General features: G+C 47.2%; 1 protein-coding gene across 1 annotated transcript in view; it reads right to left on the bottom strand.

Annotated features, from left to right (window-relative positions):
• Nucleotides 1-14,236, bottom strand: part of PRMT8 (protein arginine methyltransferase 8) — a 177,979-nt gene extending 163,743 nt beyond the window's left edge. Inside the window, exon 1 of the mRNA XM_065523583.1 lies at nucleotides 13,527-14,236. The gene's annotated coding sequence lies outside the window, so the exon portion shown is untranslated. The remainder of the gene's footprint in view (nucleotides 1-13,526) is intronic.
• Between the last annotated feature and the right edge of the window lie 778 nt (nucleotides 14,237-15,014).

The following is a 15,014-nucleotide window of genomic DNA, read 5'->3' as shown; positions in this document are numbered from 1 at the left end:
GAGAGCATTCTCTACCCCTCCTTGCTGCTGCCAGCCAGGTTCCTCCCAGTAGGGAAATATGCTCAAGCCTCAGCCAGCTCCCTGCGATGCGATGCCATATCTCACCTTCTCTTTCAAGACAAGCTTCTTGGAAGAGGAGACTGTACATTTCTCCATTTGCTCACCCCCTATTCAGTTCACAACCCTTGGCTCAGACTCTCTGAGGAAACAGTTCTGGCCAATGCCTCTAGAAAGGAGCTTCTCCTTTGATATGTAACATTTTTCAGTCCTTACCTGGCTTGACTGCAGCCTTTGGCACTATGTTCTTCTCCTTCTTGGAATCTCATCTTTCCTTGATCTCTGGGATGCCATTCCCTTGTGGCTTTTCATCCTCTCCAGGTCCCTCCCCTCCACCAGCACTGAAACATGCATATCCCCAGGTCTCACACTTGGCTCTTCCCCCATGACTCCTTGATGCCGACCTCCCATGCTCCCCATCACGGTGAACATCATCTGCCACGCATATCCAGAGGCCTCTGCCTTCTGGAGGTCCTTCTGTGTCTTTGTTCTGCCTTCAGCCCCACATTGAAATAGTCCCCAAGTGCTAGTAACTCCAGTTTGGTGCCCTCTCTGCTACTGATCTCTCTCTCTCTGTACCCACTCTCATTGCTTCGGAGCAGGCCCCCACCCTGGTCAAGTCAAACCACTGCTGTAACTTTCTCATTGGTCTCAGCCTTGCCTTCTCCCAACCCATTATCTGAAATGCAAAAGGATATTTCTAGAACAAAAATCTATGACACACAAGGCCCTGACAGATCTGGATATTCCTTGTCTCTAAAGCTTCAAGTGTCTAACTCTTGGCTAATTCCTCTCATCTCTCCAGAGTCGACCAGCCCCACTTCCAGGGCACCTGCCCAGCACTGCCCCTGCTTCTGGCTCGAAACTCTTCCCAAGTGCTCCAAGAGGCCCCCCAGGCTCACTGATCTCTGCTCCTGCTGATGCTGTATTAGATTGTTCCCCACCAGGCTATAAACTCCTTGCCTTTAGCTTCTGTGTTTCCAGCAACTATCATAGTGCCTGGGCCTTAGCAGTTGCTCCAGAAATGTTGGATGGATGAATGAACGAACGGAGGAGTAAATGAATGAATGAATGTTCTACTCTGCGGGTCAACCCTGCCTCAAGTATATTACAGTGTGAATAATTCTTGCTGCCAAACTAGAAAGGTTCAGAAAATGTGAGTACAATTAAGTGACGTGAAACTATGTCACTTGACAAGTCTTAAATGGGTAGGGAGTAAGGTAAGGGAAAGGGACTTAAGGTTTATTTGGGAGTTACTTATGGTTTCCAGGTAGGCATTTTTTAAAACGTTATCTTAGTTAATCACCATAAGAATACTCTGACATCAATATTGTCTTCATGTTACAGATTTGGAAACAAGGTATGAAACAACCAACTTGGCTGTAAGGGAGGAGACCACCCCTCATATTGTCTTATGCCCAATTTCTGCCTCCAAAGAAAGAAGAAGTAAAAACTAAAAGGCAGAAATGGAATCCACAGGCAGATAGTCCAGCACTGCACCCTGGGCCTGGTAGTTAAAACTCAACCCCTGACCTAACCGCTTGTGTTATCTATAGATTTCAGACATTGTATGGAAAAGCATCATGAAAATTCCTCCCTGTTCTGTTCCATTCTGATTACTGGTGCATGCAGCCCCCAGTCACGTATCCCTGCTTGCTCAATCAATCACAACCCTTTCACGTGGACCCCCTTAGAGTTGTAAGCTCTTACAAGGGGTAGGAATTGCTCACTCGGGGAGCTCAGTTTTTGGAGACGTGAGTCTGCCAATGCTCCCAGTTGGATAAAGCCCTTTCCTTCTACAACTTGGTGTCTGGGGGGTTCTTGTCTGCAGCTCGTCCTGCTACGTTTCTTGGTTCCCTGACGGGAAGCAAGGTGCATTTCTTGGTTCCTTGACTGGGAAGCAAGGTGATTAATGGACAGTCGAGGCAGCCCCTTAGGCAGCTTAGGCCTGCCCTGTGGAGCATCCATGTGGGGGACACCAACCAGCCTGAGTGACACAGATCCAAAGAGCACTCCTGGGTAGGCAATTGCCCTGGTGGACCACCTTGCCAGAGCAGTGCGTGGCAGGCCCCCGTGGAGGATCAACACAGTGGCTGAACACCAGGAAGGAACTGGCACTTGGAGTCCAGTCATCTGAAACTTGGTAAGACTGGTCTTTGGAACTTGCCCACTCCATTTAAGTGGAAGCGTGGCCTGATCACCCATGATGCGCCTGTACCAGCACTTTGGTTTTTGTTTTTGACTTGACTTGGATTGTTTGATATTTTGACCTGGCTTGGATTTCTTGATACTCTGATTTTGGTTTTGATTTGAGTCTGGTGTAAACTGTAAAACTGTGTGCGTGCCCGTTTTACCTGTTCTTTGTTTTGTGGTGTGCGTGTGGTGTGAGCATGGTGCTTTGTCTCCAGGAAGCATGGGTCAGGCACAAAGTAAGCCCACCCCACTAGGAACTATGTTGAAAATTTCAAGAAAGGATTTAAGGGAGATTACAGTGTTACTATGACACCAGGAAAACTTAGTAACTGTGTGTGAAATAGACTGGCCAGCATTAGAGATGGGTTGGCCATCAGAAGGAAGCCTGGACAGGTTCCTTGTTTCAAAGGTATGGCACAAGGTAACCTGTAAGCCAGGGCACCCAGACCAGTTCCCGTACATAGACACTTGGTTACACCTGGTTTTAGACCCCCTGTCCCACCCCACCCACAGTGGTTGAGAGAACAGCAGCATAAGCAGCTGGCAGAGGCAAGGAAAGACCATCAGAGAAACAGAGAGAGGAAGAGACAGAGAGGAAGAGACAGAGAGACAAAGATGGAGTCAAGGAAGAGAGAGAGAAAAAGGCAGAGAGTCAGGAGGAGACAGAGGCAAAAGGAAAGTCAAAGAGAGAGAGAGAGAGACAGAAAATCAAAGACAGAAATATACAAGTAGTTGAGAAAAAAAAGTGTACCCTATTCCTTTAAAAGCCAGGGGTAAATTTGAAACCTATAATTGATAATTGAAGGTCTTTTCCATGACCCTATAACACTCCAATTTCACCTTGTTAGAAGTGTAAACAAGGGAGTAGCCCAAAAGCACTGAGGCCACTAACAACCTGTAGACTTCGTATAAAAAATCCTTAACCCAGTAACCCGTGGCTGGCCCAAATGCATTCAATCCATAGCAGCAACTGCTTTGCTAACAGAAGAAAGTAGAAAGATAACTTTTAGAGGAAACCTCATTGTGAGGACACCTCACCAGTTCAGAAGTATCCTACGGGGGGGAAAAAAAAAAAAAAAAAAAAGGCAAAATGGTAGCTTACTAACTTAAAAATCTTCAAGTACCAGTCTATTGTGTTAAAAAAAAAAAAAAAAAAAAAAAAAAAAAAAAAAAAAAGGTGATTTAACATTAGCCACTGCAAATTCCCTTAACCCAGCAGGTTTTCTAACAGGGGATCTAAATCTTAATTACCATACAAAGGTCCGACCAGACCTAGGAGGAACTCCCTTCAGGACAGGACAATAGAGGGTTCCTCCTGGGTAATTGAAGGGAAAAATAAAAAAGCCATCTACACTAAGTCGAGGTTAATTTGGACTAAACAAGGTCTGGCTAAAGTTAAAGGGGTATCATCCAGTTTTTCTGTGAAATGAACATTAAAATAAAAACACAATGGGCTTTTCTTAAAGCACTAACCTGCTCTTTAACAAAAATTACAAAAGGTTGAAAAGAGTCTATAAAAATTTTACCTTATGGTCAGACATTAAAAATTAAATAAGTATGTCTACAAAGTTTTATTAAAACTAAGTTTAACATTAATAACACACTAGTATAAAAGTGAAATTTAGCTTATCTGGTATAAAAATCATACAGAAAACATTGTCAAATATAAAATGGTGTTCAGCTTTCTTTGGTCTAAAAAACTAATAAAAATAGATGCTAAAGGAAATTTCTCAGTAAGAAGGCACCAAGGACTATAAAGTCCACTGCTGATGTCCCCACATTTAACACAAAAGGTCAATTTCTTAAAAATTATATACTTGGTTTAGCACACATACCACCCCTAGAATTTCCGGTAAACCAGCACCAGCCCGAAGATCACATTCTCATCAAAAGGTGGAAAGAAGGAAAACTCGAGCCAGCCTGGGAAGGACCCTACCTTATGCTGCTAACCACTGAGACTGCTGTTCATACAGCAGAAAGCAGATGGACTCATCACACCGGAGTCAAGAAAGCACCACCCCCTCCAGAGTCGTGGGGCATAGTCGCAGGGGAAAACCCTACCAAACTAAAGCTAAGAAAAATTTAACTTTCTTTCATCTTTTCTATTACTCTTTCTTCCTTCCTTGCTCTATTGCTGACCATCTAGTTATAACATAACCACGTCAATTTTGCCTCAAACTATTGCATTTAATGCTTGCCTTGTTATACCCTGTGGGGACTTGCCAAGTCAAAGGCAGCTCTCTACTTCAGAAAAGTACCTCTGTCCCTCCTGACTCTCCTCAGAGTGGGCATTAGTAAATTAGGACCGTTTAATCCAGGGAGATTTCAATCAAGACTCCTGTGTCAACCAGGAGTCTTGCCCCCTGATGTAAAGTTTTTGTGCCATAGTTGGTCCAACATTCTGTGGACCAGTAAAGAGCAAGGATGTACTACCCCAACCGATTTTGGTAATTTCCTAAAATCATACATTCATTTTACTAGAGGATAATAGAAGTTAAAAGACTTAAAACAAACTTTGGCAATTAAGACAGGATACCAAGATGTAAATGCCTGATTAGAATGGATCAAATACTCCGTCCACATATAAACAAAAGCAATTGCTATGCTTGTGTGCATGGCAGGCCAGAGGCCCAGGTTGTCCCCTTTCCACTAGGGTGGTCCTCCAGTCAATTGGGCATGGGCTGCATGGTAGCTCTTTTCCAATGTTCTACAGCCTAGGGTAACAAGCTCTCTCTCTGCTATATCCCGAAATCTGGCACTCTGTGGGTCAGCCCCCAAGGGCCATCCAGCTTCCGTCTCCCAACATTAAGTTCACTTCATGTCTCTCACAACAGCAAGGAAACTTAACGTTCCTTGGAGACCTGAAGGGACGCAGTGAGCTTAAGAATTTTCAAGAGCTTACCAATAAGTCAGCCCTTGTTCATCTCCGAGCAGATGTGTGGTGGTATAGTGGTGGAGCTTTACTGGACACTCCGCCGAGTAACTGAAGTGGCACTTATGCTTTAGTCCAATTGGCTATCCCTTTCACCCTGGCATTTCATCAACCAGAGGGAGACAAATAAGACATTGTAAAGCGAGAGAAGCCCCTTATGGGTCTTTCGACACATCTATTTAGATGCAGTTGGAGTCCCACGGGAAATACCAGATCGATTAAAGCCCAAAATCAAATCGCTGCAGGATTTAAGTCAATATTTTGGTAGGTGACAGTTAATAAAAATGTAAACTAAATAAACAATGTCTATTACAACCAACAGCAACAAGCTTTTCATGAGTTAAAAGAAAAACTCTTGTTAGCCCCAGACCTGGGGCTACCTGACCTGACAATACCTTTTACACTATATGTGTCAAAGAGAAAAGAAAAAAAAATAGCAATTAGAGTTTTAACCCAGACTGTGGGGCTCTGGCTGAGGCCAGTGGCCTACCTCTCTAAACAACTAGATGAGGTTTCTACGGGCTGGTCCCCATGTTTGAGGGCCTTGGCAGCAGTAGCCCTGCTAGCACAAGAAGCAAATAAGCTTACTCTTGGCCAAAACCTAAACATAAAGGCCCCCCATGCTGTGGTGACTTTAGTAAATACCAAAGGACATCATTGGCTAACAAATAATAGACTAACTAGATACCAAAGCTTGCTATGTGAAAATTCCCGTGTAACTATCGAAGTTTGCAACACCCTGAACCCCGCCACCTTGCTCCCGGTCTCAGAGAGCCCAGTTGAACATAACTGTGTAGAGGTGTTGGACTCAGTTTATTCTAGCAGGCCCGACCTCCGAGAGCATCCTTGAACATCAGTAAACTGGGAGCTGTACATGGCTGGAAGCAGCTTCACCAACCCTTGCAAAGTGACTCTGAAGAAGATGACAAGCCCCGCTCCAGTCGTGCTCGGAAACTGACTGGTCCATACACGGCCGAAGCATGAAGAAACTCATCGTGGGACTTGCTTTCCTTAAAATTTGGACTCGTACAGTAAGGACTTCAATTGACCTTCCTCAGACTGAGGACCGTTCCCAGTATATACATCAAGTCACTGAGGTAGGACAAAAGGTTGCTACAGTCCTATTATTTTACTGTTATTATAAGTGTACTGGGACTCTAAAAAGAACTTATGTCTTTAATGCTATACAAGGTAAGTAGCCCAGGAAATGACCATCCAGATGTGTGTTATGACCCCTCTGAGCCTCCCATGTCCACTGTTTTTTAAATAAGATTAAGGACTGAAGACTGGTAGGGACTCGTAAATGATACAAGTGAAGTATTAGCCAGAACAGAAGAAAAAGGGGTCTCCAAACACGTAATCTTGAAATTTGATGCCTGTGCGATCATTAATAGCAATAAACTAGGAAGGGGATGTGGCTCTTTTAATTGGGAAAAAGGCTATACAACTGAAAATAAATGCATTTGTCATGAATTAGGACTCTGTAAAAATGAATGTGGATACTGGTCTTGTGTCATTTGGGCCACTTGGATAAAAAATGAAAAGGATCCAGTCCCCCTCCAGAAAGGAAAAAATGGCCCTTCCTGTACTAAGGGACAATGTAACCCCTTAGAGCTAGTAATAACCAATCCCCTTGATCCTTGCTGCCCCTTAGAGCTAGTAATAACCAATCCCCTTGATCCTTGCTGCCCCTTAGAGCTAGTAATAACCAATCCCCTTGATCCTCACTGAAAAAAAGGGGAGCGTGTGACCTTAGGAATCAATGGAGCCAGACTGGTTCCTCAAGTAAATATTTTAGTTCTAGGAGTTTACAAATGCTCTCCTGAGCCAGTGTTTCAAACTTTCTATGATGAACTAAATGTGCCAGTACCAGAAATTCCAGGAAAAACAAGAAATTTGTTTTTGCAATTAGCCAACCATGTAGCCCAGCCTCTCAATGTCACTTCATGTTATGTATGTGGAGGGACTGTAATGGGAGATCAATGGCCATGGGAAGCCCGAGAATTAGTACCTACAGACCCAGTTCCTGATGAATTCCCAGCTCAAAAAAAATCACCCTAATAATTTCTGGGTCCTAAAAGCCTCAACTATTGGACAACATTGCATAGCTAGAGAAGGAAAAGAATTCACTCACCCTGTAGGATGACTTAGTTGTCTGGTACAGAAACTGTATAATGGTACCACAGAAACAGTCACTTGGTGGAGTTCAAATCACACAGAAAGGAATCCATTTAGTAAATTCCCAAAGTTGCAAACCGTGTGGACCCACCCAGAGTCCCACTGGGACTGGAAAGCCCCCACTGGATTATACTGGATATGTGGGCATAGAGCTTATGCCAAATTACCTGACCAGTGGGCAGGTAGTTGTGTTATTGGCACTATTAAACCATCTTTCTTCCTACTGACCATAAAGACAGGCGAACTCTTGGGCTTCCCTGTCTATGCTTCCCACAAAAAGAAAAGCATAGCTATAGAAAATTGGAAAGATGAAAAACGGCCCTCCAAGAAAATCCTAACAATATTATGGGGCTGCTACTAGGGCACAAGATGGCTCATGAGGATACTAGACCCCCATTTACATGCTCAACCAAATCATACAGTTATAAGCTGTCTTAGAAATAATCACTAACAAAACCGGCACAGCCTTGACTTTTCTGGCCAGGCAAGAAACTCAAATGAGAAATGCTATCTATCAAAATAAATTGGCTCTCAACTACTTGCTAGCAGCTGAAGGAGGGGTGTGTGGAAAATTTAGCCTTACTAATCACTGTCTACACATCGAAGATCAAGGGCAAGTAGTTGAAGACATAGTTAAAGATATGACAAAACTGGCACATGTGCTCATGCAAGTGTGGCATGGATTTGATCCTGGGACGGTGTTTGGAAAATGGTTCCCAGTGCTAGGAGGATTTAAAACTCTTATAATGAAAGTTACACTAGTAATAAGAACCTGCTCACTGCTCCCCTGGTTTGCTACCTGTACTTCTTCAAATAATAAAAAGCTTCATCGCTACCTTAGTTCACCAAAATGCTTCAGCACAAGTGTACTGTATGAATCACTATTGATCTGTCTTGCAAGAAGACATGAGTAGGGAGGATAAAAGTGAGAACTCCCACTAATAAGTGAGGTTCTCAAAGGGGGAGAATAAGGGAGGAGACCACCCCTCATATTGTCTTACGCCCAATGTCTGCCTCCAAAGAAAGAAGTAAAAACTAAAAGGCAGAAATGGAATCCACAGGCAGATAGCCCAGCACTGTGCCCTGGGCCTGGTAGTTAAAAATCAACCTCTGACCTAATTGCTTGTGTTATCTATAGATTTCAGACATTGTATGGAAAAGCATCATGAAAATCCCCCTCTTGTTCTGTTCTGTTCTGATTACTGGTGCATGCAGCCCTGAGTCACGTAACCCTGCTTGCTCAATCAATCACGACCCTTTCATGCAGACCCCCTTAGAGTTGTAAGCCCTTAAAAGGGACAGAAATTGCTCACTCAGGGAGTTCGGTTTTTGGAGATGTGAGTCTGCCAACGTTCCCAGCTGAAAAAAGCCCTTTCCTTCTACAACTTGGTGTCTGAGAGGTGCTTGTCTGTGGCTCGTCTTGCTACAGCTGAGGCTACACAAATTAGATTTGAGGCAAAGCCCAAATTTAAGCACAAATCCCTGCCTGATTCCAAAACCCATGCTCATCCTACTACATGATTCCAAAGTTCTGTCTAGGTAACCATGAAGACTGGCAGCTGGAGCTGGGGAGACAAAGAGAACAGTGGTGAGACTACTGTGATGTCTTGGTGAGTTCAAAATCTCAACAGGACAATGACAGTGAGACTGTTGAGACCCACGTAGTTTTATAGGCTCCTATGAGGCAGTGTTACCCAGCTCAATATCCACTTGGACATGCAGATGAGAGAAGGAAGGGCGAGGGTGATTTCTGGGTCAACCAATCAGGTGAAGGTGTCATTTCAAAGAGATTTGTTTTCCATGCAAATTTCCCTTCGAGTATGTTACAGGGAGTCAGATTTCTGCTCTCTACAAGGAAGGACATTGGGGCCAGGATGGCAGGAGATGCCTACAGAAGCAGAGGGAGACAGCACCAGCTCCTTGCCCCTTGGCCAGGACAGTAGATAGCAGAGTGCAAGCTTCCAGAAGGCAGGTGATGAAACCAAAAGGCCTCAACGGGCACATCCTGTCCTTCCCAGTGGTCCTGATTCACTTGAATAAATGTCAAATGGATTTTTAAAAAATGATTTTGCTTTAGCTTTTCCTCAGCCTGCACAGAGATGACAAGGATGTGGGTTTTTAAGGGTGGTTTGAGAACATAGGCTTAAGAGTTGAACTACCAGGTGTCAGGCAAATCAGCCATTGCTACAAGATCTTTGGAGTGTCATCTCTACTTTCTGGCCAGAAACCGGCAGCACCTTTGCCCGAGTTCTGGCAGATGCATCCAGGAAGAATGAGGAAGGCACACAGGTGAAGGGTGAACAAGGCAAAGATGAGCTTTATTAAGTTTAGAACAGCTTAGAGGAGACCCACAGTGGGTAGCTCCTTTCTGTAGGGCAGATCACCCTGATGTCTGCTGCTCTCAGCAAAGACAAAGCCCTGGAGAGGGTTGCTCCGCTCTGCAGCTGGTAGTCCCCACATCTCTGCAGGGCTCTGAAGCTCTGAGCAGAGAGAGTAGTTCCTCTCTGCAGCTGTTCTTCCCATCCCATCATCTCTACATTCTCTGCCTTTCTCTGGCTGAGCCCAGGGCTTTAGTGGACCTCAGAGGGGAGGAAGTGCATGCTGATTGGTCCATGGGTGGCCATGGGCTGGCGGAAGAGGCACCACAAGTCCCCATCCCGGTCTGTGGGACTGGCAGCCCAGTCCCCAGGCTTCAGGCCCTCCCCGGCCTGAAGGAGAGGCTTTACCAGGACCCACCCTTTTCCGCCCAAGAATCTGTCTGCCTCCCATTGCCATTCATGGCCCTGGGGCTTGGGCCCAACCCCGCTCCAAGCCTGCAGGGAACAGTAGGGGAACTTCCTGGCTCCCAAGGGTGCAGGCTGCAGAGATGCCTGGGTCCTGCACCTGGGAGGGTGGCCACAGCTGCACCAGGGGGAACTCCCACCCCACCAACTTGGAAGGGGCAAGGCTCCCACTTGTCTCCAACTCCTGTCTGCTCCATGGAGCGGGAGGCCCAGGTCTGCAGCAGTGGCTCCAGCTGCACCTGGGAGGGCAGATCCTGCCTTCTCCCGCCACCTCCCACAAGACCACAGGGAGACTTGAATCCACAGCTGCAGTCTGGGTGTCTGTAGCCTTGCCCAGGAAGATGGAGCTCCTTCCTGATCCATAGAGCAGGAGGCCTGGGTCTGCAGTGCAGTTTGGGTGGCTGCAGCAGCACCCAGGGATCTCCAGCCCCAACTCAGAAGGGGTGTGACTCCCACAAGCTCCGTGGAGTGTGCAGCCCCGGCCGCGCCTCCCTGCCGCAGCTGGCATGATGGCAGCACCTGCTGCTCTCATTATGACTTCCTTCCCCTTCTCCGACCCTGTCTGTCCAGCAGGAACACCAACTTTTTGCTTGGAAGGAAACATAGGAACTTTCATATTAACTTCCTTTAAATTCACTGGTACTTTGTGTATAATCAAATAAACTTACTTGGTTTAAATGGAATATTTTTTGGTATAGATGATTTTTTTAAATCAAATTGCCCCCCTTCCCTGCTTTGCACCTTAATGATCCGATGTCTGGGATCCACAGACAGGGTGACTGTGCCCAGGGTCCCTCATCAGTTTGGTCTTAGGCAATAGCAGGTGGCCAGTTGATTTCCAGGTCAGACAACACAGGAGCTGTACCCCAGCTTTGCTTGTTAATTACCAAGATCAACCCATGCACTTTCAGGGAGGCAATTCCCATGAAACGGTGGGACATTTGTCCAGTGGCCTGTGGAGGACCACATTTTTTGCCTGTTGAAATGGTTGATAAAGGAGAGAGTGGCAGTGGCCCGGACCCCAGAACCACAGCCCAGTGGCCTGACACCTCAGAGGCTGGTGGGAAATAACAAGCACCGTAGAAAAGCTACAATTAGAAATGCACTTGGGGATCATTTCACAGGTGAGAAAACTGAGGGAATGCAGGCTGCTGGGCTGCTCCATGACTCAGGTGGACATATACCCCCTCCAGCATCCCAGATCAGAGCCCTTTCCCTATGGCCCCACCCCACCCACTGCCCCCTGGAACCAGAAACCTCCATGTAAGCTGGCCCCCGGGAGTGCACTGAGGAGGGGGTCCGCGCTGCCCAGAGCTGGAGCCCACCCCAGTGGCAGGCCAGCAGCGCAGCGGTGAGTTTCCCTGCAGCAGCAGAGACAGACGTTGCAAACCACCTCAGCAGCCTCAGCCTCCATCCCCCTGCTCATGGCTCTGAGTTCTTTGTGAGGTTGATGGCTCTGCTTTTGCATAAGTCAGCCTGACAACCTGCTCTTTCAAAACATTAAAACAAAAACAAAAAGCTATGATTAAATATGGTGTCTTCAAAGTGCCTGTTTCCCAGAGACGGCAGTCAACCGGGAGGAGAGCCAGGGTGAGGACTCCACAGCAAGTCCTATTTGTCCCCAGCGACACATTTCAGGCTCTTGTGTCTCGAAGTTTTCCAGAGTGGCCAAAACAACAGCATTTGGGTAACAGGATTTGAAAACCATGTCTTTTTATGTGTGGCCCAGACCATTTAATGTGACAAATTGGCTGGAGCCCAGTCTCCCACCAGTCCTGGCACCAGCTCCTGAGGACCCGGGATCTAGGCAAACAGATATGAGTCCCTGGATCCGCCACCCCACCACCCAGCAGGATGCCGATGGCTGGAGAGTAAGCGAATCTGCTTCTGCTGCTCTGCCAAGTGAAGCCCAGACCTTAGCGTGGAATGTGCCTACCCCAGAGGAAGCCTAGGCCGGAGCATGGCTTGCAGGAGTGTCCTTCTGTCCCACCAGATAAAAATGACTTGGGAGGCTGCCAAAGCCAGACTTGAGACCCGACAGGCACGGCACAGAAATAAATGTCTGCTCCTCGATGCTAACGATCTATGGGAATGGACATGTGCCTTTCCCCATTTAAAAAAAAAAAAATTATGTTTTTAAGCTAAATTTAAGACATGGAGGAGGAGGAGTGGGAGGGCTCTCTATTGGTAAGAAAGTCTTATATTTTCCTTGTCCTTTCCAAAGCATAGTCACAATATCGTCTCCTCCCAATGGCATGCCTGATATTTGATATGATTTTTGACTCGGGTTCCAGCTCGATCGAAAACATGCAGTGGACGCTGTGCTCCCCGTCCCAGGGCTTCGCCCTTCCCCACAGAACTGCACTCCAGCTTCACTGAAGCAGCCCCAGCTCCAGGTTCTGCTTCTCCCTCACTGCCCTGTGAGAAGGTGAGTATTCGAGGCAAGACTCTGTTTCATCTATCCACAGAAACGGACTCTGGTCAGCTAAAGAGCACAGATGGAACGTACTGGGAGGAAATCAGGCTGTTCTCAGACATGACTAGAAAGCACGGAAGAAAGAAAGCAAGTTCATGCTGCAGCAAGAGACTGAGCTGGACACCGCAGTGACCGCCCCCACCATCATCGTCACTGCCACCCTCCCAACCCACTGCCTCTACTGGAATGAGTCTCATGGGGCCTGCACCTTTGCATTACTCTTAAGATGCGAAGACCTAGGCATGAACACCTCACTGTCTCACTGCTGGGAGGCTGTCACAGCATCTGGCTGTTTCAGCTTCTCAGTAGGAAGCAGTCCACTCCCACCGTGGAGGCTCATACAATAGGGGTCTCCAGTATGGAAGGGGGTTCATAGACTGTGCAACCAAAACAAACAAACAAAAAGACATCTGCACAGCAGGTCAGCTATTATCCCCATCTCACAGATGAGGAAACTGAAGCCCATGGCTTCATGACATTAAGTGACTCACTCAGTATCACACAGCCAGTAAGGAATGTCGCACCAGTTATGGGTCACTGTGCTTTGATCACCAAATCAGAATGAGCTGTCTGGAGGGAGGGAGGGAGAGAGAGAGAGAGAGAGTTTTGAGTCTGCAGCCTTGCATTGATGGACAACACCCACCTCTGAGGCTCATGCCAATGTTCTTAAGTTGAGAACATCCCATATGAGGTGGGTTCTTCCATGCTGGCCAATGGTTCAGTACAGCCAGGCTCAGCCTTTGTCTGTCTCTCTCTCTCAGCCTTTGTCTCTCTCTCTCTCTCTCTCTCTCTCAATCTCTCTCTCTCTGTCTCCCCTCTCTCCCTCTCCCTCTTTCTCCCCACCAATCCCCCCCACATTCCTGTGATCTTTCTTGGCTCCCTCTAGTCCCATCACCAATGTACTCACAGCATGATGAGATCAGGGAACTGAGTGTCCTTCTGGCTGGGGAACTGTGTGAGGCCATGCCCTGGACAAGCCAGGGGACAGGGCAGGAGCCTTGTGATCAGATGTCTGAGCTTCATTTAACTCGAGGCCATTGAGAGCTGTGGAAGGGTTTTCAGCAGGAGAGTGATCTGATTAGGTTGATAGGAGGGAATAAAGAGTGGAGGTGAAGAGGCTAATTAGTAGGTTGTGTGGTAGACAGAGTGGTAGCGGGGATGGAGAAAAGTGAGTAAATCAAATACTAAACGGATGGAATTCAAGGTCTTGGTGATTGCTTAGGCATGGGGTGGGTGGCGAGGGGGCAAAGGGGAGAAGTCAAGCCGCTTGGGAAGCTGGGAGGCCAGCAGTGTCATTCTCCAAGAGAGACAGCCCTGGTAGATGAGCAGGTAAAAGAAAGCATGCAGCTTCGGGGTTCGAGGGCTCGGGAGGTAGGTCTGGAAGCAGATAGTTCAGATACAGATCGCTTCCCTTCCCGCCTCTTTGTTCCTCCAGCTGAAGGCTGTAGCCACTCAGCTTCCGCCTTCCTCACCGGGTATTGCAAAGCCAGTTATCTAAGCGAGGCGGAAGCCCCTAGCAGGTAGCAGCACAAAGCCAAGACACCTAGTCTTTCCTGTCGGCTCAGCTGCAAACCAGCTTTGTGACCTTGAGCAAATCCTCCCTAGGTCTTGGTTTCCCGGCCGTCACTACCATTCGAGGGTTTTATGGACGAATATTTGAGGAGGTGAAGTGCTATGTAAATGTTTACTGCTAATAACGAACCATCCACAAAACGCCTGTGTATCGCCCGGGCAACCCAACGGCTTTAAAAATCTTAAGTGGCTCTTGTTCCTCTGATTCATCGCATTCTATGCATTTAACTTCCAGAACAAATTTAGCCCTCAAAATATCTTGGTACATTTTCTACCCACCCTTTAACATTTAAATCCTCCATCTTCCATGCCACTTCACCATTTCTGCACACCTGTTCCCCCAACACACCCTCATCCTTTTCCTCTTCAAGCAACCAGCCCAGCCCCACCCACCCCTCCTCCAGAGGAGGCAAAAGCCACCGAAGACACCGCTTTTCTGGATCTGCTCCAGTCATGACCTGAAAGAGAAACTGACAGAGCATCTCAGGTGGAGAGGGGAAGTTAGGACCCAGTAAAGTGGGGTGAGGTAGCTAGAGTCAAAGTTGACAACTAGAATAATCTCGGCCTCCACACACACAACGGGCCTGAAGCCACAAGATAGGGGGAGATTGCTGCAGGATGCCCCTTGCAGCATCAGTATCAAGCCTTTCTGATGTGTGGCTAGAGCACTGGCAGCGGCAGCCATGGGCTGGACCAGCTTGGAGGATAGGACCAGCCCATCCTGTCGCCCATGTGGAGCAGAAGTTCATCAAAGAATGACGAGAACCAAGGCTGGCACCGTCCTGCCAGAGTATTTGCCTTAACCACACTCAGGCCATGCCCC

This window comes from Macaca fascicularis, chromosome 11 (assembly GCF_037993035.2).
Source record: "Macaca fascicularis isolate 582-1 chromosome 11, T2T-MFA8v1.1".
NCBI classification, from domain to species: domain Eukaryota; kingdom Metazoa; phylum Chordata; class Mammalia; order Primates; family Cercopithecidae; genus Macaca; species Macaca fascicularis.
Note: the sequence above shows the minus strand (reverse complement) of the source record. Positions and strands in the feature narration are given on the sequence as shown.